At 38.2% G+C, this 21,421-nt stretch overlaps 1 protein-coding gene across 25 annotated transcripts in view; it reads right to left on the reverse strand.

Annotated features, from left to right (window-relative positions):
- Positions 1-21,159, reverse strand: part of LOC148844444 (bromo-adjacent homology (BAH) domain-containing protein) — a 55,044-nt gene extending 33,885 nt beyond the window's left edge. For 4 of the 25 annotated variants that reach the window (XM_088957331.1, XM_088957324.1, XM_088957326.1 and 1 more), the window contains exons 1-4: positions 20,580-21,064; positions 10,699-10,776; positions 10,520-10,607; positions 10,273-10,338 (exon numbers count right to left, since the gene is read on the reverse strand). The gene's annotated coding sequence lies outside the window, so the exon portion shown is untranslated. Of the gene's footprint in view, positions 1-10,272; positions 10,342-10,519; positions 10,608-10,698; positions 11,277-20,579 lie in introns of all 25 variants that reach the window. The other 21 variants (XM_088957317.1, XM_088957312.1, XM_088957318.1 and 18 more) reach the window with 11 other exon arrangements.
- Positions 21,160-21,421: the final 262 nt, after the last annotated feature.

The following is a 21,421-nucleotide window of genomic DNA, read 5'->3' on the forward strand; positions in this document are numbered from 1 at the left end:
ACAGATTACAAGCCCGTCCTGGGCAGACCCAATCTAATACATCTCTCCCAATGCTGCTCTAGCTAATAAATCAGCCACCGTGCTAGCACTCCTAGACACCCACTTGAATGAGGTATTCAAAGGGCCAACCAAGGTTTATGAACAAAACAGGAAACACAATGTTGCAATACACCCAAAACAATGTAGACAGAAGAAAAGTAAATGCTACAGGGAACTAACTTAAAAACAGAGAAAGGTTTATGAACAACAACCACTGTTATCAAATCAATTGCTTCCATCTGGCATTCGTAATAAAGCCTTTAAAATGGACACCGATGGACCATTTTATAGCTGGTATTTTTAGTGGTTTCACAAACTTTCAACTGATATCTAACAAATTAAAGATAGGGGTAGTCTTGAGGGTTTGAGAAAGGCAAAAGAAAATCCCAAAACCAAGACAAAAAGAGCATATAAACTGGTAGAGTATCATGGGTTTGCAATGAGCGAATGACCTTTTTTGTAGTAGTTTTTGGACAAGCTCGTTTGCTGTTACATATTTTTCTATCCATGGTTGTGTCGGTGCTCAAATTTAAGGTAACTTTCCCTCTTTTTTCTTGATTCTGGATATAAAGAAGATGAACAAAACAACAAAAAAAACCCTAGTTCTGAATTTTTTTTTATTGATTCATATCAAACAGCAACCATCAAAGTTTATTTTCACATTTCCATCAGCACAAGGGGACCACTATACAGTACTATGTTGTCTGCTATTTGAAAACTAGCAAGAAGAGAATTGAGGGATTGAAAATAAGTGTATCTCAGGAATGCTGGCAAAACAAATTAATTTCTAAGGGCAGTGTGGTGGGTCTTGATGGTAGTGGAGGGCCGCTAGTTCAATTATTAAGGAAGGCTCGATTTTTGTAGACTATTTTAATGCAGGTATGGTAAGAGGAATGGTAGGCCACATGGAGGGCCAGAAGAGTAAAAGTGTAGGGACGAATAAGGATGAAGAGATGCTTGCATGTTTATATTGCAAGGAACTGGGTGCCATTGTGGATCGGTAGGAGGATTGAATGGGGAGTTTTTTAAGAGAATTAAGTTTACAAAGAAGGGTGCACCACAGCGGTTGTCCAATTTGTCAGTTGACAAAAGGGGTTGCATATCCTTAAGCGTCAAAAGGCTAAAGCTTTTGGGGACCTTAAAAGAAACTTTTCTGGTAAGTTGCAAGAGGGGAAGAAGATGAGAGTTGGATTTGGGTGACTTAAAAGTTCAAACAGTGTTTTAAAAGCGAAAAGCGCAAAATGAATATTTAAAAAAACATATTATCTAAAATTAAAACACATAAACATAACATGTAAAGTAAATTCAAATGACAATCAAAAAATCAAATCAAGCATATAAAACATTTTCAAGCATGTAAAACCCACAATTTTTTTTATACTCAATTGCATTACTTCAAGAGAAGGAGGGAAGAAAATTTGAGAAAAGTTATAGTGGGAAAAGGAGGAGAGGTATAGAATGAAGCTAACGCTGGGCGGGAAGAATTGCTTGAGGGGAAGGATTAGTAATGACTTGTGCAGGGTTCTCTCTGTCCTGGGGATCGGGGGATGGAGTGATGTGTGAAGTGTTTGAGGAAGTTTCCGGTTTGTTGTTTTGTTCGGTACCCTGTCTTTGGTTGTCTTCTATTGAGGTGGTATCCTTTTCTCTTGTGGGTGATATCTGGTCACCTTGTATTTTGTGTTATCTTTTTTTCTTCAACAAAATTTCCTTTTACTATTACAAAAACTAACAAGTAGTTGTCATTCCCTAAATTAATCATTAAGGGAAACCCCTTTGAAATCATCACAAATCACTATCCAATTTGTGGCCGTTATTTTGGTAAGCTCAAATACTTCCTCCGCAATCTTGAGATATTCTTCAAAAGTTCTTGCATTTCGTTCACTCCACAAGCACAATGCCAAAGCATCTTTCGCTGTCTAGTGCAATTATTAATAAGATCTAATTTGAATAGATCTACCACTTCTTTTGGCGTTGCGTTGCCCACTCCCTTCCAAACAAAAAGGAAAAAAAAATGTTGTGGCAATCTAGAAGCATAGGAAAAATGCAATAAAAGGTGATTGATAATTTCCCCACTCTTCAAGCAAAGGACACGCACATAAGGTGATAGAGCCAGCTTTCCACTTCTTGGAGTTGAAGCCTTTCACCAGTGTTGTTGATTTGATTGCCAACCTCCCAACAAAAAACCTTGACTTTTGGGGAATTGGACCATGCCAAACCTCTCTAATGGGAAAAGGATGATTCTCTCTAGGGGATTGAATTCTAAAAAAGGATGCACATGTTAAATTACCCCTTGTCTCCCAAGGGTGACAAAGTAACATCCTAAAGTGAGTTTAAAAGGGGGATTAGTTCACTACACTCACAATCTCTTAGTTCCAAGTCCCAAGTTCCATTCCACTTCATTCTCATCCAAGGTTATCATTTCGACAGTTGAATTTTTCTTTTTTAATAATTGTACTTGAATTGCTTTTTAGAGTAGACATTGTAAATTCTAGTAAAGGCTTTACAAAAGGGAGAGTTTCCCCAACAAGTGCCCTCCTAGAACTCCACCTTGTGTCCAGAAACAACATCATATCTAATATGTAGCATGTAAGACATGCACAAATCAAAATAGCTTTCCAAGGGCTTCTTACCCCTAGCTGGTTCCAAATTCCAACCATTTGGGTGCAGCCCATAAAGCCCCTCTCTTCTGAGAACCTCCACGACAATTTTTTTTGTAACTTGAATTTTATTAATAAACTTAACATTATATCATTACAAGCATCCCGAAGAGAGGCACGAGGTGCTACCTCTCATACAAAAAGAAAAACATTACAAGTATGCCCTAAATAACATAGACCTATTCACCCCTTGCTTAGTCAAAGCATCTGCCATTCCATTTGTTGATCTCCTCACACATTGAATCCACAAATTCAAATTCCTAGTTAACCAGTTAAATTTTTTCATTTCGTTCCGATAGCACCAGATTATAAACTCTAAATTCTTTAGCCATTCTACCACCACTCTTGAATCCCCTTCAATCACTACATTTGTCTAATTTAGCTCACTAACTATTTGCACCCCTTGAATTGTAGCAAGCAGTTCTGCTTTGAAGGAGTCACCCATACCCGCAGAGCCAGAAAAAAAGTGCTATAAGTTTACCTTCTCCATCTCTCAGAACCCCTCCTATTCCAGAAGGGCCTAGATTACCTCGACTGCTCCCATCAAAGCTCAGTTGAACAAAACCTTCTAATGGTGGTACCAAAACAACCTCCACTCTAACTTTTCTCTTAGAGCTTTTACCAACTGCTTCCCAATTCCTACAGATATCATCAAAGGAGAACTAGGAAAATACCTCAAGAGTCTTGGTCCAATGGATCACCCTAACCATCACACAAGTCCTGATTTCTTCATTGCTCCTCTCCTTCTCTTAAGAATATTCTTGCATTCCTCTCTTCCCAAATCGTCCAAATCAAGGTTGTTCTAACACATCACATTATCCTTCCTCTCTTCTTCGGCCAAGTAAATAAAGAGGGATCAAATAACACATTAAACTCCATTGGTAAAGTCCACCTGCATCCAAACAAAGAACAAACCCAAAGCCAAATATCTGCAACAAAGGGGAAGGAAATCAATAATGAAGACAACTCTTATTACTTGATTTGCATAAGACGCACCAATTAGGGGAGAGACAAGAATTACGTCTTCTCCTTTGTACCAAGTCCATAGTATTTATCTCCTTGTGAATTACTACCCAACGAAAGGCTCTGACTCTGAGTGGGATGAGTCTACACCAAAACACTTTAAAGGGATAGGAGGAAGCTAAGGAGTCACATAAGGTCTTGGACAAAGAAGTACAAGAAAATAAGCCCCTAGGGTTGGGGGCCCAAATACGTTTATCAGGTTTACCGGGGTCCAAGCAAACATCTTGAAGGAGTTGTAGGAGATTCATACAATCAGAAAGTTCGTAAGGCCACTTGGATGCATTGGAGGAGCAACAAATCTTGACACACACTCACTTTTGTACAAAGAGACCGAGTATAAAGAGGGGAAGAGTTCCATTGATGGACAAGAACCAGCCCAAGTATCCTCCCAAAATTTAACACAAACATCATACTTGACTAAACGAAGTAAGGCAGAATGCTATGAACGGCTCTGCAAGGCTAAGCCAAAGTAGCTCAAAATAGATACACCTGCATTCCAACCATTTCCCAACCTTCCATGTATGCTAACTATTATGCCATACCACAATCCATCCCTTTCCATCGGCCACCTCCAAAGTCATTTCCCTAGCAGAGCCTTATTCTTTTTATCCACACTACCAAAACATAAACCTCCATCTTGAATATTCCCACACACAATCTCCCACTTAACCAAATGATCCTTCCTTCCATGACCTGGCTCACACAAAAAATCCCTCATAATATTCTCACTTTTCTTTGCTTCTCTTTGTGGGATTCTAAAAACTGAGAGGAAATAAGTTGGTAGGTTACCAAGCGTGGATTTGATCAAAGTAATCCCTCCTCCCAAAGTTATGTAATTCCTCTTCCAAGCTACTAGTTTCTTTGCAACGTCTCTCCACTATGGGGTTCCAGAATATACTCTCCTTAGGGTTTGTAACGAGAGGAAGTCCTAGGTAGGTTAGAGGCCAACTAGCAATAGGACACTCTAAAATATCTGCTACGAAGTTCAATTCCCCAATAACACCAAATTCTTTTTCACATATTCATCTTATCCCTAGCCCACTCACTATTAAAGATTGATTAACATTTTCCCACTTCAAAAGATTAATATTCTTGTGACTCCTTGGACCCCAATGGAAGTTTCTAAATATCTTCTCCATTCTTTTCTAATTATCCTACATCTCTTCATGTTTACAATGGCTTGGAACACTAGCAAAAAGTAAATTATGATATTTGACAATGTGGATTTAAACAATGTAACTCTCCATCCTTTGGAGATGTAATTCTTTTTTCGCAAGGCTAATCTTTTAACAAAAATCTCTGACGCCCTCCCCAAAAGGGTTTTTCCCAAGGATTATCCCCCCAAACAAAGCCCTAAATACTTCATTGGCTATCCTTGTAAATTCACCACTAGAACCGTTGCACTCATCTCCTCCACCTAGTTAGATTCAATCCCATCAAACTGCATTTTGCCAAATTAGTCTTCAAACCTAACACTTCACCACATCCAAAATCTATCTAAGAACTTCCACATCCTGAGTACCCCTAAATTCTCCTAGAATCAAAGTATCATCCACAAACTACAAATGAGATACTACTCAAGTTTGCCTTCCTACTCGAAAACCTCAAAAAAATAGTTCTTGTTTATAAGTATAAAATAATATTTCTCTGATCCGCTCTCATCAACAACCTAGTAAAGATTTTTGCAACTTAAGTAAACAACAATGGGGATAGTTGATGGTTGCTCTTGTCAAAAACCCTTGGTTACTCTTGTCAACTTAAGCAAAAGAGCTTTGTATATTTGGTAGGGGGTCTACCTGCAACTAAACAAAGAGAGAAACCAATCTCAAATGACTGAAACAAAGGGATAAGAGATTAATAAGTAATAACAACTCTCACCATTAGCCTTGCAAAGAATACATCAATTAGGGGACAAGCACCAATTAGGCCATTTTCTTTGGAGTAAATCACAAGTTTTGCATCTCTATGATACTTGGATACATGTATAATATGCATAGCGTACGTGTATCATATCGTGTCAAATTGCGCCCAAAAAAAACCCTCTTGTAAAAGAGCCCTCCTGAATGAGATAGCAGGGACCAACATTTTTTTATCAACAACACAAAAATGGACTCGTTAATTTAAAATGAAGATATACAACAAGAAGTTGTGGGCAGAAACAACAAGCCCAAGAAGAAAACCATCCCAATATTTACAAAACAGCCGTAAACAAGGATTATCTCTGAATTCTTAGTTTAGTTAAACCATTGACCACAGTGTTTGCAGATCTCCTAATCCAATTCATTTGGATCAGCATGTCATTAGATAGTTCTTTGAAGTGCCTAAACTCATTCCTTAGCTGCCATATTACTCCTTCCCCCATTTTCAGCCAACCCACAACTATTTTTAAATCACAATGGGTGGTGTCAAATGTGTATGGTCCTAATGAAGAAGGGGAGAGAATGGGTTTGTGGGTGGAACTGGGAGGAGTTAGACAGAGGTGGGGAATCCATGATACTTGGGAGGAGACTTCAATATTGTCAGGAGGAGGTGTGAAATGAAAGGGAGAAAAGAAGAAAGAGTGAATTTGGGCATGAGGAGATTTGATGAGTTCATTAGGAGTCAAGAGCTCAGTGATCCTCCACTAAATAGTGGAAGGTTTACCTGGTCGGAATGTCAGATGGCCAATGCCCAATGTAAACATCCCATTTGGTTTGGGGTTCACTCCATGGCTGAAATAATATGGAGTCTCCACCCATCAAAGAAAGGAACATGGGAGTGATGGACCTCCCAAGTTTAACAAACCAAACAATACTCACATGTCCCCAATCTAAGACTCTTTTAGGTACTCTAAGGGGGGGAAAGGGAAGGTGTTAGGCACCCTTCTCCCATAATTGACATGTATAACCAATTCCCCTACTAATTAAGTGAAGAAAATGAGCTACAAAAAAAACAATAAGGGACCAATGGTTTTGCCTACCAAGAGGTTGCTAGTCATAGTGAACTTGTCTCCCAAGTGGCTTAATCCTCTCATTCTCCATTTGGGTGTGAGAAATCCTTAAAGGGGCAAATGAGTAAGCACCTACATGCATCTTCCTTCTTTGTCCAAGGTTCCCCGCTCCTACTAGGCAAATGAGTGGGGTTAAAACACGAGGGAATCAATCTCCATGAGCTTTTTCTCTTAAGATGAATGCACACTCGTCCAAATCCTTTAACAAATCAAGCCATATTTCCTACACCAATCTATGTAACTAGGACATGACAAAAGATGGTGAAAGATCCTAAAGCAAGATCTACCTAATATGACTCTAATACCTGAAACAAGAGATTCACGAGACTAACCAAGTGGCTTAATCCTCTCATTCTCCATTTGGGTGTGAGAAATCCTTAAAGGGGCAAATGAGTAAGCAACTACATGCATCCTCCTTCTTTGTCCAAGGTTCCCCCCGCTCCTACTAGGCAAATTAGTGGGCTTAAAACACGAGGGAATCAATCTCCATGAGCTTTTTCTCTTAAGGTGAATGCACACTCATCCAAATCCTTTAACAAATCAAGCCATATTTCCTACACCAATCTATGTAACTAGGGCATGACAAAAGATGGTGAAAGATCCTAAAGCAAGATCTACCTAATATAACTCTTAACACCTGAAACAAGAGATTCACGAGACTAAACAAATTTCAGCATGATGTTGGTTCAATTTGATCTAATAAAACACTAGTAAAGATAAAAAATAGTCGTTTCAGCACATGCATGTTACAGTCCTAATCTTATTAAATAAATTGCATGAACTAAATCCGAAACCAACCAATCACCCAAACTTCATAGAACTTCAGAGCATACATGTTAGACTAAAACACTTTGCTACTCCACCTTTATAACATCAAATATTGACGATGGGATGGGGTATGGATCTCTTCGTTTATTTATGAAAGTATAGGAGTAGAATAAAGGCCTACTACATGTATGAATATTGGCAAAGGCTAACCCTAATAAAATCAAACAAAGAACATAGGGACGATGATCTAAGCAGTCAAAGCATGTGTAAATAGTCCTAACAATTGTAAAACTAGCATTGGCTTATGCAGCAAGAAACAAGATTAAACAACCTAAAAAACTAGTGATTAAACCAAGTGTCTAATAAAAACAAGAAAACACAAAAATAAAATAAAAACGAAAAACAAACAAAAACAGAAGTAGACGTTGGATGCCTTTTATTTGAAGGTGGGAACCATCATTATCCATTCGGTTTTGTTAAAAATATGGCAATCAAACTAAACAAAATAGGAAGCTAATGATCTAAAACAAGCATGACTTCTAACGATGAACATTTACAACTTTGAGCAAGGTAGTAAGCCTACCTCTAATGTAACCTCCAAGCGAACAAAGAGAGATAATGTCCCCAAATGATTGTGAAATGCCAATTAGAGAATGCTTCTGCTTTCCAGTTTTGGTGATAACGAAAGGATTGGAGGACCTCTGTTCTAGGTAATTGCGATTAAAAAACAGAGGGGAACTCTGATTTCTTCCTCTTTCCTCCTCTTCCTTCTTCTACCCTCTTCTTTCTTTTTCTTCCTAGCTGAACGGAGGCTTGCGTTCTTTCCTTTTTTGTTCGTTTTTCTTTCTTTCTTTACTGGAAATGGAGAGAGGCGAGAGAATGGAGATTTCGGTGCTGGGTTCGGTCCTGTGTATGTGTGAGATGAAAGAGGAAGAGAGGAGGAACGAGATGGTGACTCGTTCGGTTGTTCTCAAGGAGGAAGACGAATGAAGGATGAGAGAGGAAGAGGATGGTGGTGGGTTAGAGAGAGGGATAGTTTTGGTTATTCATGAAGGTTGGGGATGAGAGGAAGGAAAATGGGTTTCGGAGACTAGGGCTCGGTGGGGAGAGCTTTAGGGAGATGATGGGAGAATGAGTGTTGTGTTAGGTTGGTTCGGTCTATCTTTCTCTCTAGGTTTTTCTTTTATTTTATTTTTTGGGTTAAATTTTGTTCCAAACCGATTTGAGAAAGGCCTATTTCAGTTAGGCTTAAGGATCGGTTCGATCAGTAGATTTTGGTTGGGTTAGGAGTTAGGACCGTGTCCAAGAAAGGTAATGATGAGGTTTGCTAGTCTTAGGGCGAGTTCATTTCCTCTCAACTCTTATCTCTTAAGAGAAATCTTTTAACTTTAAGAGAAAATTGGTTATTCATTTTCTCTTATCTCTTATATCTTAAATGCAATCGTTCAACTTTTTGTTTTCCAATGATACCCCCAAAAAGACAAACAAAACTCTCATATGTGGGGTCAAAATGGATATTTGATTACTTTCAGAGTTCAAAATTCAGAACAACATTCTCTGCATTCAGAGTTTAGAGGAAATAAAAGTTCACCAATTCCAATATACCTCTTAATGTAATTATTGTACTTTTAGATGTTAGGCTTCAAAGCAAACGAACAGGCCCTTAGTGGGGCATGTCAAGTGAAAAATTATGTCTACGTCTTAGGGGGCGTATCGAAAGAAAAATTATGACAGAGTAATGGGAGCCGTCGGAGTGGGATCGTTCTTGATATCATTTTTGGTTGTAAGAAATGAAGATGGTCATTTAAGATGTCTAAAAAGGTGATGGACATGGTCTAAGCGTATTGAAGGGCATATCGCGATGTAGATTTTGAATTTGGATAATTGTGGCTAATGAGAGCCATTGATTTTGAATCATTTTAAATGAAGGGTAAAATGATCATTTTATGGTCTGAAAATTGTTTAATTGTCAATCAGGATGTTTTGATCGAGTTTGGAGGTGTCAAATGTTGAGTGACAATGGATATCTCAAATTAGGAGAGTATCGGATGACAATAGTAATTCAATTGGAATCTTTTAAGATAAGGGTAAAATGGTTATTTATTGGCTGAATATGATGGATTGTCGATCGGATGGTTGATGTAGGTTTTGATGTGGTTTAGAGGTATCGAACGATGGTTGATATAGCTCTCTCTCTCTCTCGATTTCTCTCTCAAACTCTCTTACGTGTTCTCTCGTTTTTTTAACCTCAACAACCTCTCTCAATCTCTTTCGTAGCTCCAATTCTCATAATCCTCTCTTCCTCTGCTTGTTCTCTCTCTCTCTCTCCCCTTTCAAAAAGAATGAGAGACCCCCGATTGCATTTGAGCCTTTTGACAAAACACGGGAGGCGTAAGCCTCCCACACGTAAGGAGGCATAAGCCTCGAGCATGTATTACTTGAATAGCATAAAAACATACATAAACATAATACTTGAATAGCCTAATTTCAATTGTCAAATTGTCAATGGACCAATGAGTTCTAAATCTCATGTTTTCAACTCAAGTTCATTTCCGCTCCAAGTAACAACATACAATCCTTGGTTGATGTATAACAAAATCAAAGTAAAAATATATACAAAGAGTTGTTGCAAGATTATTTCAATTTTTACAATCTACATAATAACAGAATAGAGTCAATAGATTAAATTAACCTGTCTAAGGTTCAGAAACTCCAATTTAAAAAAATTCTTTAGTCACAAATGAGGGAAGCACAATCAAGAAATAATTTATCAAAAGAAGATAAGATAGAAGTTACCTGAAGTTAGAAGACTGAAGCTGCAGCAGAAGTGTGAAGTCTTTGCTTCTTTGATCCTCTTAAGGTCTTCTAACAAAAAGCAGAAGAAAAAAAAAACAGAGTGATGCCGAAAAAAGCTGTGTGGCACTTTTTTAATGTAGCTCTGTTCAAGCTCAAGACTGAACAGGGCTACTGAAAGAAAAAGAAGGGAAAAAAGAAAAGCAAGAAGGAAAGAAAGAAAAGAAAGAAAAAGAAGAATACCCCATACCTGACGTTGCAAAAGAAGAAGAAGAAGAAGAACACACCCGTATATTTTAAGTTTTTAACCTCCACTCAACAGTCAACACTGAACAGAGCTGTATAAGATGATAAAAAGTCATAGTTGCAGCTTGAATAAGAAGATGATGATGCCGATGATGATTATGATGATGAATAAAGAAAACCAACCTGTATTGCAGATTTGAGAGGTTGGTAGAAGAGAAGCTTCAGCAGATTCGAACTTCACAGCTTTGGCAGGTTCGAGCCCTAAGTTGTGTTAATTTGCAAAATGAATCAACGGGGGCTTATTGATATAACAAAATATGGACCATGATACATATTGTGGCCCACCAATTAAAACCTAAAAACTTAAAATAAAGGTAAAATACAAAAACCTCCCCGAAATTTTCTGACAATCATAAAAACCTCCATTCGAGTTTTACTTTAACAAAAACCTCCCCTGAACTTTTGAAAAACTCAACATAAATCTCTCCTCCGTCACTATCCCAGACGGAAAAAGTTTGATTGATGCATTAGTTTTCTTAAATGCCCTTTTTGGCCTTTTTGCATATGATGCCACATAAAATGAAATAAATTTTAAATTGAGTAACCCATTTGCTGCCCTTTTTTCTCCCTGAAACTCCATCGAGTTCAAACTCATGCCGCCCATTTTTCTCCCTGAAACTCCATCAAGTTCAGACTCATGCATCCCTTTTTTCTCCCTGCAGCTCCACTGAGTTCGAACTCATGCCGCCCTTTTTTTCTACCTGAAACTTCACCAAGTTCAGGCATATGCCATGGAGACGGTATGCAAACCCATGATGGTAAAAGCAAGTAGTTTTTACTGTTGATAAATCAATTTGGTATAGAGCACTCCATTTTTTTACCTCAACCATGTCCACTAGTTCATTGGAAATCCAACAATTAATACACGTATAATGCTTATACAGAGAAATATGGACAACAGATCTCAGATCTCCTGTTCACTTTCAATCCAGGCACTAGAATAGTCACAAAGAAAAAACTTCACACTCATGCATACACAAAATGCTTTAGATCTGCCACAATTTCCTCAAACACCAAAAGAATTCTGAGGATATCTTTAGATAAGGAGGAGAACATGGTGGAGTACTTTGATTTCTCATATTCTACAGTTGGCAGCCCAAACTGTAAAAATATACAAAGTGCTATAAAATCATCTAGCCGGAATCTTCCATTCTTCTTCTGATATAAGCTATCACAGACTGTATAAAAAGCAAGAGAGTCAAGGGAAAACCCAACCTTTATCAAAGCCTCATAAACATCATCAGGAACAAGAAATCCACGACCTCTTTCTAGGTCTGAAAAAGCTAGCTGAACCTTAAGAAGAAACCTGTTAAAAGGAACAAATTCTTCAATGCTCATAGAGAGGGAATTCTAGGTTTCCAACTGCTAGAGCTCTCTCTCTCCATTTTGCACGGAAAAAGGAGTGCATTGTGCACCCTTCTCCTTGGTTGTTTGACAGTTTAATTATATGTAATAACCACTCCAATTTCATTTGCATTCGCTTGAATTCAAGACATTGTTTATCTAGTAAAATAAGTGTTTTGATGCATCTCTTATTCAGAGATGGTAAGTTAATATAACACCCATGCAGTACTTTTGGAGGCTGCTAAAACCGGCAGCAAAGGAATATTTACCTTTTTTTTCTTGCTCAGAGAGAGAGAGAGAGAGAGATTATAAGGCATCCCATGCCGCATCAAAGGGATATCCATCAGGAAGCTTTGTCAAGCTAGGGGCATTTGAATTTAAATCATATGTGAAAGGCCAATAAGAACTCTCAAAACATTCACTAACAGTTGGATCTTGTTTGTTCAACGCTTCAACAGTATTTTGAAAGCTTAGTTCACTTTGGGTTGGACGGGCTTAGCACTATTGCTGTCACCAGTAGTTGAAGATCAGAGTTTGAATCCGTGCAGAGCTTGAGAACTTCCTCTATTTGATTGCATCTTTTCGAGCTTGTTAGTGATGAAGAGACACCAAGTTTACCCTTTTATTCTTATCCCAAGCTTCTTGCTCAAATGCGTGTTCTAATGGTTCTTCACTTGATTGTCAGTTTGACCTAGCACTCGGCCAATGATTAGAGACCATTTATAAAAGAAGCACCAAATGCCATGGTTTTACCTATTTTACACCAAAAGAAGCATCGAAGTCCATGATTTTGCCACTAGAAAAAGGGTAAAATGGGCATTTAAGAAAACTAATGCATCAATCAAACGTTTTCCGTTTGGGATATGACAAAGGGAAGGTTTATGTTGAGCCTTTCAAAAGTTCGGGGGAAGTTTTTGTTAAAGTGAAACTCGAGGGGAGGTTTTTATGATTGTCAGAAACGTCAGGGAAGGTTTTTGTATTTTACCCTAAAATAAATAAGATAAGAAAAAATTTTTAAACATCACACATGTGAGATTGTGAGTAGCATGCCTAAAGCTTATGCGTAAACTCGAGGGGAGGTTTTTATGATTGTCAGAAACGTCAGGGAAGGTTTTTGTATTTTACCCTAAAATAAATAAGATAAGAAAAAAATTTTAAACATCACACATGTGAGATTGTGAGTAGCATGCCTGAAGCTTATGCGTCACACCTCCATGCATCATCTTAAGAGCACCTTGCTTGGAGTGGTGCCCTATGCATATGACTCCCAAGCTTTTAAAAAAATTGGTAATATTTAGTCGAACAAAGACAAGATATATAGAAATTCGGCTTAGCTCAACTCAATTATACCACTAAAATTGAATAATTGTTCCATTTCTTTTCCACAAATTAAAGGAATTGTGAGCTAACCACATATTTCAAATCTAAATGGTCTAGGGCCCTTTGACTTCATTAACTTCTCAATAGCAATGGCTCATGATATGAAATTGTGAATGTTAGACTTTCCAGCATCACTTCTGGAAATATCTCCTCCCACTCACCATTTTTTGATAAGTAACGATATCTTCCCAGTCACCATTGGACAAAAACCTACCCAACCTTCTAGGGATAGGAGGACCTTGGCCTTTTGTCCATGTAAATTTTAATCCCACCACCCTTACCTCCATTAGCTATTCCTTCCAATAAAAACCCCAAAACTTCTCATTGCACTTGAAATCCTTTTATCCCTTCCCTCTTTCCTCTCACTCACCTTCAAAACCCAGGGCCCAACCCTCACATTATGGCATCTCTCCAACTCCTCCCACATCTGTCCCCAACTTCCATCCCCTGTTGCCCCATAAACATTAGAAATCAGCACTCTCTCCTTGAATTCTAAATAATCCAACACTACCGATAGTAAAAATGTACTCTAGAAGAGGCCCACCTTTGACTAGATCAAACTATCCCAGATTGTTAATAATCCCCCTGTTAATCCTTTAGATTCAACCACCCCCTACTCGAACCCATTTCCTCTAGCAAAATCAAATCAGACTTGTTAAATCGAATCCAATTCCTCGCTGCCTCTCTTTCCTTCCCATCTCTCAACTCTCTTAAGAAAAATAAAGCAAGAATTTCTCAAATGCCCTTGGTGCCATGAAGCTAAACATCGCCATTGTTAAGGCTAATGACAAAGTTAGTCCATCAAGAGTTGGCCAAAAACACGTATTTTGACAATTCCCATCATCAATCCACAATTTTAGTACCACGTCCATCTGTGACTTCCCGCAAATATAAAGACTCCCCAAAATCAATTGACGAAATGGAGCAAATACATTAACACAGTAATATACGTACAAATTATTCAAAATATCAGCGAAATCAGTTTCTTCTCAGCGGAATAAATAGAAATAGTTAATAGTAGAAAAAAGAGTAATCAAATTTAAGTTCGAAAACATTCAAAAAAACCGGAACAAAAAGATAATATAAGATAAATCAATGCAAATAAACAAAGAAACGAGAACGAAAGAACCCCACTTTGATCTCACATTAAAGGGAAGCTGCATTCAGTCATCTTATTCTCCATCATCACCAAGCAATACCGAGAGGCCCTCTATTGAACCACTACGAACCAACAAAAAGGTGTTTCAGCCCTCTCTGCCTCTGCCTCTGCCTCGTCCCTCATATAAAGATTTCAATGCTCTCTCTTTCTCCGCTTGATCTGAGGCTGCACTTTAGCTCTCTCCAACTGACTCAGATAAATTACTAGCACAACATAACCCTTTCCACCAACAGCAACATCCGCTAGCAGCTCTACCAACGGAGAAGCACGAGAGGCCCTCCATTGACCACCATTGCAGACCACTACAAGTGGGTTTCAGCAACCTCCGTGACAGCAAAACCACCGCTGCCTAAACGACTAAACCCCTCCCTGAACCGAACAACTGATAATGGCTGAGAAGTGAAAAAACGAGGAGGGCATTACACGGACCCCTGTACTATGGGGTCAGTGACAAAGACCCTCTACATTTTTTTGCAATATAAAACCCTAAATTTTACGTTTTTACAAATATGCCCCTCGGCCTTCAAGTCAAAATGGCATTAAGTGTTTATTTACCAAAATATCTCACTAAACTCTCTTTAATTTTTTTTGGACAAATTTCTTGAATTACCCTTATGGTTTAATTAATTGAATAATTTTACCCTCATTGTATACATATTATATTAAAGTAACCTACTATTTTTACAATTGGCATTGTCATTAAGAACTAACAGAAAATAACAAAATATCAAATTTACCCTCTATTATTCTTCAAATCTATTAAATCTATTCGAGATCTCTGCCTAATAGGACTTAAAAAACAACGAAAAAGATAAAACATGACTTAAAAAACACAGCATGGGTTCCTCTTCATTCTCCCTCCATTTTGTAGAGTGTTGTTGCTTTTCCCCCATACCATAGCAGGCGATGACCCATACCAGCAGTCATCAATGGCAAAAACTCAGCGATACATTTTCTAGCCGCCTCCTCTTCTTCTCTTCTCCTCCTCTTCACTACGGTTACTAGTGGTGGTGTCGTTGGACGTGATATTTCAGTTAGAAGTTTTTCTTTTTTTCCTTTTTTTTTGGTTGAGCAATTGGAAGCTTTAAGTCCATGGGTGATACTTAAATTAAGGACAACAAGGGTTATGACAAATTTGTCCATATATTCTAGACGAACTAATGGGCCTAAAAGCCCTACCACTCACGGACCGAGAAGTAGCCCAAGTTTCTGAAACCATATTTGAGATTTTCTCTGTTGCATCCTCATGCTATAGTTGTGGTGGTTTGGTCCGCACATGCACCTGCAGCATGCAAGTCCGATTTATTTATTAATCTCGATCCGGGTTGACTTCAAAAACCAAAAGCCCGACCGGCAATTAGTTGACCTACTAGAAGCTTGTACCGGTCATCGTAGCAACAATAGCGCAGGAAAAGAAGAAGAAGAAGAAGAAGAAGAGGCCAAAAAAAAAATACCGCCAGAGCTCTCGCCGTTGATGGCCACTCGTACGGGTCACCGTCCGCCGTGGTATGGTCGCCATTATGTGGGTAAGGTACAATGGAGGACATAGCAACAAAACTATGCAAAATGGAGGGAGAATGAGGAGGATCACAGGCTGATTGTTAGCCCCATTTTATCTTTTTGTGGTCGATTAAACCAACTAGCCCATGCTAACGGTGGGTTCATGCATTAACGTTATGAAATAGCTGTCCAGGTGACGTGGTCGATAAAGATTGGCGGGTTCATGCATCCAGTGAACTTAACCGGTGTACAGAACACGGACTCAAAAATAACACAAGTGCACGCCTCAAATGGCGACCTCTGTTTATAACTCTACATCTTAGATGAGCCTCTTGGATACAAAAAACCCAAGATGAATACAACACGAAAAGCAAATCTTTTCCCTTCTCCACAAGCTTTCTCAAAAAATGGAAACAAAGCAACAAAGGTAAAAAATTTATTTCTGAATGGGAGTTGGTTGCTTTGAATCAAGAAATCAACGGAACCTCCTTCCTCCTCAATTTTGGGTTCCATGAGTTTGATTCTTCTTGACTTCACTTAATATCATCAATTCTGAGGAGCATGCAAGCCACTTCATTTTTTTTATTAATGAATACTTTTATATATGCATTTATGTTCAACAATTAGAGCAATTCAATCATTTATGAATGCAATTCAAAAAAAAACAACCAAAGAGCTATGTAACCTAGCAAACAAAAGAACCGAATGCATCAATGATCAAGAAATGTGAAAAGCACTAGGTGTAGACTTTTCCTTTTTTAGAGCTTTCTTCCACTTCCTCTCACTTTGGGGTTCTTTACCCTTTAGGTCATTGCAAAAGGATCTCAATGAGGCAGCCAGATGCTCATTCCTGTTAATAGCGACACATCAGCCACAGATCACCATTCCACAGTTCCCAATTCGATTAGAATTGGGAACTCCTAGTTTGTGTTGTATAAGGACTTTATCGTCAAAGATTAGATCAGAACTAATATTATTCAACTCCACCATGGAGCCTATTGTAACCGATTCATATATATAAGAAAAGCTATTCAAAGTCTCGACATTCATTGAAGTCGAGCATTCCTCAAATTGTTATGTTATTCTTTCATCGATTTTGTTATTCTTTCATGTTATTAGAGCTACCAGCTTTTACGATGGCACAATCAACAAAAGAATTTTCTACTGCCCAATCATTCTCTACTCTTCCCATTATCAACCCATCCACAACCCTCCCCACACTTCCTAGTGTTACCCCCGCCATCCTTATTTGGTTGAATGGGGGAAATTACATGCTTTGGAAATCTCAGTTTATTCCGTTTTTCAGAACATATGGGCTCAACGAGATAGTAGATGGCTCTCATAAGTGTCCCCCCAAACTAAAACCATCTTCTGAAGATCCCTCTCGGCTGGTTGATAATCCTAACCATGAAGCCTGAATTCGTTTGGATCAATGGATCCTCACATTTATTCTATCCTCACTTACAAAGGGTGTGCTATCGCAAGTAATTGTCCCACTTCATCAGCTGCTGTTTGGTCTGCATTAGTCTGATCGTTTGCCTCTGCATCTCGACCATGTGTTCTCCAACTATGACTAGAACTTCAGAACATGAAGAAATGATCTCTTTCTATCTCTGCATATATTCAACAAATCCGTGCGCTCGTTGATATGCTTGCTGCCACTGACAGTCCAATAGGGGATGATGAACTTTTTCTCTATGTTCTTTATGGTCTTGGAGCAGATTATGCTGTTTTGTTACAGCCATCACCACTCGACTGGATTCATATCACTTAACTATGGAGGATTTACATGGTATGCTTGTGAGTCACGAAATCTGGCTTGAGAAGATAAATAGCCAGAACGAATGTTTGTAGGAACATCAAGAGATGTCAGGACTTGAGAAGACACAAGAAAAGGCCTTTCTTCAGTATTTTCAGCTACCTTCTCCTGCAATTGATGCACTAGAAGGGGAAAACAAAATAGTTTATGATTCGAAGATGTCAGGACTAGAGGGGCAAAAAAACATAGGCATCCATGGAGTAAACTGTAAAAATGGATGAATACTCCTCTACAGTGAAATGAAGAAGAAAAAGGGACATCGAAGCTAAGAGTTTTTGCTTCGAAGAAAGCAGATACAAGGATAGGTGGATGCTAAAGATCAGAGAAGAGAAGAGGGCCACCATTTTCATAGGTGAAGTGGTCAGATGGTTGAAGGGCTTCATGGATGGGATGACTTTCTCCATTAAAAGAATGGGACAGAAGAGTGAAGTGAGTGCAGATGGAAAAAGTTTTGAAGCTGAGCTGAAGAGAAACATGAAAGAGAGCAGGGTGGAGATTGTTCACAGATTTATTACAAGAGTTTCTGCTGAACATGAAAGAGAAACAAGTTCAAAACAAAGAAGGGACCCAGAGGTCTGTGACGATCAAAGTTTCAGAGAAAAATCGAAGGAAGGAAAACAAAAAGAAGGAGATCCACAAGCAATAGTCTGTAGTAATATTAGAAGTCAAAGGAGGCTCCTAGATGTAGAGAAAGAAACTTGGGAGAAAAACATCAAACAAAAAAGTGTCAGATTGGGGAAGAATGGTGGAAGCAGTTGTGGAGAGATTCAACATAAAAGGAATCATGAATATCAAACCTTTCAATGATTTGAAGGCTTTGTTACTTGGAGATGGTAAAGAAGTTGTGATACCCGGTGCTGAGATGATAGAATCTCCAGCTGGTAGGGTAAGGGTGGAGAGCTGGTATATGTCCTGTAACCAGAATTATATCTCTGAGAGAATCCTTGAGATTCGGCTAGTAGGGCTCCCATTCAATTTCTAGAACAAGGAAATACTTGAAAAGCTGGTTCAAACGATGGGGGGAGTTCTGGTAGCATTCAATCTTCAAGACCCACATGCCGTGAGAGTAAGAATTGAGGGTCTAATTCCTAAAGAGTTCCTAGATGCATAAACCTGCTCATAGAGGACCTCTGGATTAAGGTTTGGGTTCTTCTGGAACCTGAAATGTCTCTGTGGATGAAGTGTTCGAAGGAAGAATATGATGACATCAGCAAAGGCTGGGTTACACGTGAAAAAGAAAGAAAAGGCCAGTCATGAATGAAATTGAAGAGTCTCCACGCAGGTTAGGTGTAAAGACACAGAGAAATAGAGTTTGTAGCCCAAATCTCTTGAAAATTGGAGAGCGAGGGTCAGGTGATTGCAATTGCACAGTAGAAGTCAAGTTACTAGTTAAGATATAAAGTTTCATTATAGATGAATCAGGTCTCTAACCACAATGTAATGAGATCAAATATTGGGTTGAAACAGCAACTCAACCAAAACTGAACATCATATGTGCCAATTCAGGAAGGATTCTCAAAGTTGACAGCTAAATGCTTACTGACTCACTTGCATAAAGGAACTATATTAGAAATTCCTGTTTCAGTATTCAGTATTTAAGATGAGCCAAATCAAACAAGCTGACTTATCAAAGGAAATGAGTCAGCCATGTAGCAAGAGTTTCAGCCAATTTTTAACAAACAATAAACATAATATATTCAATTGGCAAATGTATACATTTTACTGACCAAAAATAATGACAAATTTATACATTAAAATGGAAGAATACATGTTCATGGAAAAATGTCTTACTTAAATATGAACTTAGTTTCAAAAAATTTTAAAGGTTACCAAGAAATACAATAACAAGTATTTATCAAGAGAAAGAAAACAATAACAAGCTGGAAATGTAGATTTATAAACCATATTAATCTCATTTCAATTTATAAATGAGAACTCAGTCGTTTTATAACTTCATATTACACAAACTCAAAAAAAAAAACGAAAAAAGAATCTATCCAAAGGGAAAAGTTATAGAAGACTATAAGTAAAATCATATGGAATACGACTTGGATCTATCTGGGAATACTGGAAAGCCCAGATATAGGCATTTGGAGTGAGAATCATTGAAAACGCAGTATACACCTAAGAGACTCCAAGGCAGTTCTATGAATCCAATGATATTGGATTTCCAATAGAACACTGGACGGTATTATACTAACTAAAAAAGATTCCACCTGAAGTAGGATTAATTTCCCATAAATGCCCCAAATACCACTCATTCTTACAGGTGCCCCAACAATTTTCCTGTTATCTATTAAACCCCATTCCAAGACAAGAATACTGAAATTTGAAAATTAGGTCTTTATACCACAACGATAATAGAAGTTCAATCTTTTTTCTTCAAAAACGTGCTCTTCAAACCTAACCAAATATGACTTCTATTCAAGCTTCACTTCCATTGAAAAAGGAGGTAATGAACCAAAAAGAATAACTAATAAAATTGCATTTCAATTTTCAATCACTGATTAAAAGAATAGCTCAATCCTTCGGGGCCCGGAAAGTGGCAATCTGGCCAAACGTAGCATTTACAATTAATAAACGGAATTTTTCTATTACAAAATTATCCATTTCATGAGCATAAACTGACGGGCTAAAAAACCAAAAAAAAAAAAAAAAAAAAAAAACATAAGCAATCAATTTGTATAGCTTGAGAACAAGAGATTTTCGCCGTTTGAAAAAAAAAAAACGAAAATTAAAAAATTCAATCAAACAACCAGAAGATTAATCTAAAGAAATGAAGGTTTAACAACGCCAACTCACAGGAGACGCGGTGGACAATCCCGCCATACGCCAAAACATCTTGACAGGCGCAACTGAACTGCGAAATCGCCTCCACGAGTCTCCGAAACTCAGATCTGCGAATACGAAGCACCCAAGACGACCAGAGCCCTCGCAAGTAAGACTCCCAACCAACCAGAAAGGAAGCTCAAAATACAAAAGGAAGAAACCCTAGAAATCTCAACTCCCTTGGAAAGATTCTCCGTGGCGAATCTGAGAAACCAAATGAGAGATCAAAGGTCGAACATGCCCTTTAATGAGAGGATATTTTGGGGATTTGCAGAGGATTAGTTCGATTCGATCGAGGGCCCCGAAATTAAAAAAAAAAAAAAAAAAAGAAAGAAAAAAAAAATATAGGAGGGAAGGAACGAACAAGGCACTGCAATCGCGGGACGGTGGAGAGAGAGTGTTCAGATAACGAAAGCCTTAGGTTTATAAGGTGCATAAATGAGAAGATTTATTTATTTAGTCTAGAAAGTTACAGCTTATATTTATTTATAAAGTTTTCAGGGATAGGGATTAATTGAGTATGATTTTTGGCTTCTATGATATGAGATGACTTACATTTTAGTTATGCTCGGAGTTGGTTAAGTGATCCCAAAATTAGTTACATTTTGTTTTACTTTTCTCTCCGTGATCTATGACAACAATTAACAAAATAAATCAAGTAATAGCAAAGGGAAATGGGCCCTTAGCATCAACTCCTTGTGATGCATACGACCACTTTGGTGGGCTTTGATTTTAAAAGTTGGGATTTCTCCCTTCATTAAATTATCAATTAAAGGCCGTAAATGGGTTGCGTTTGGTATGCATTTGTTGGCCCA

Source organism: Nelumbo lutea, chromosome 8, assembly GCF_056320005.1.
Source record: "Nelumbo lutea isolate HS-2025 chromosome 8, American lotus-T2T, whole genome shotgun sequence".
Taxonomy (NCBI): Eukaryota; Viridiplantae; Streptophyta; class Magnoliopsida; order Proteales; family Nelumbonaceae; genus Nelumbo; species Nelumbo lutea.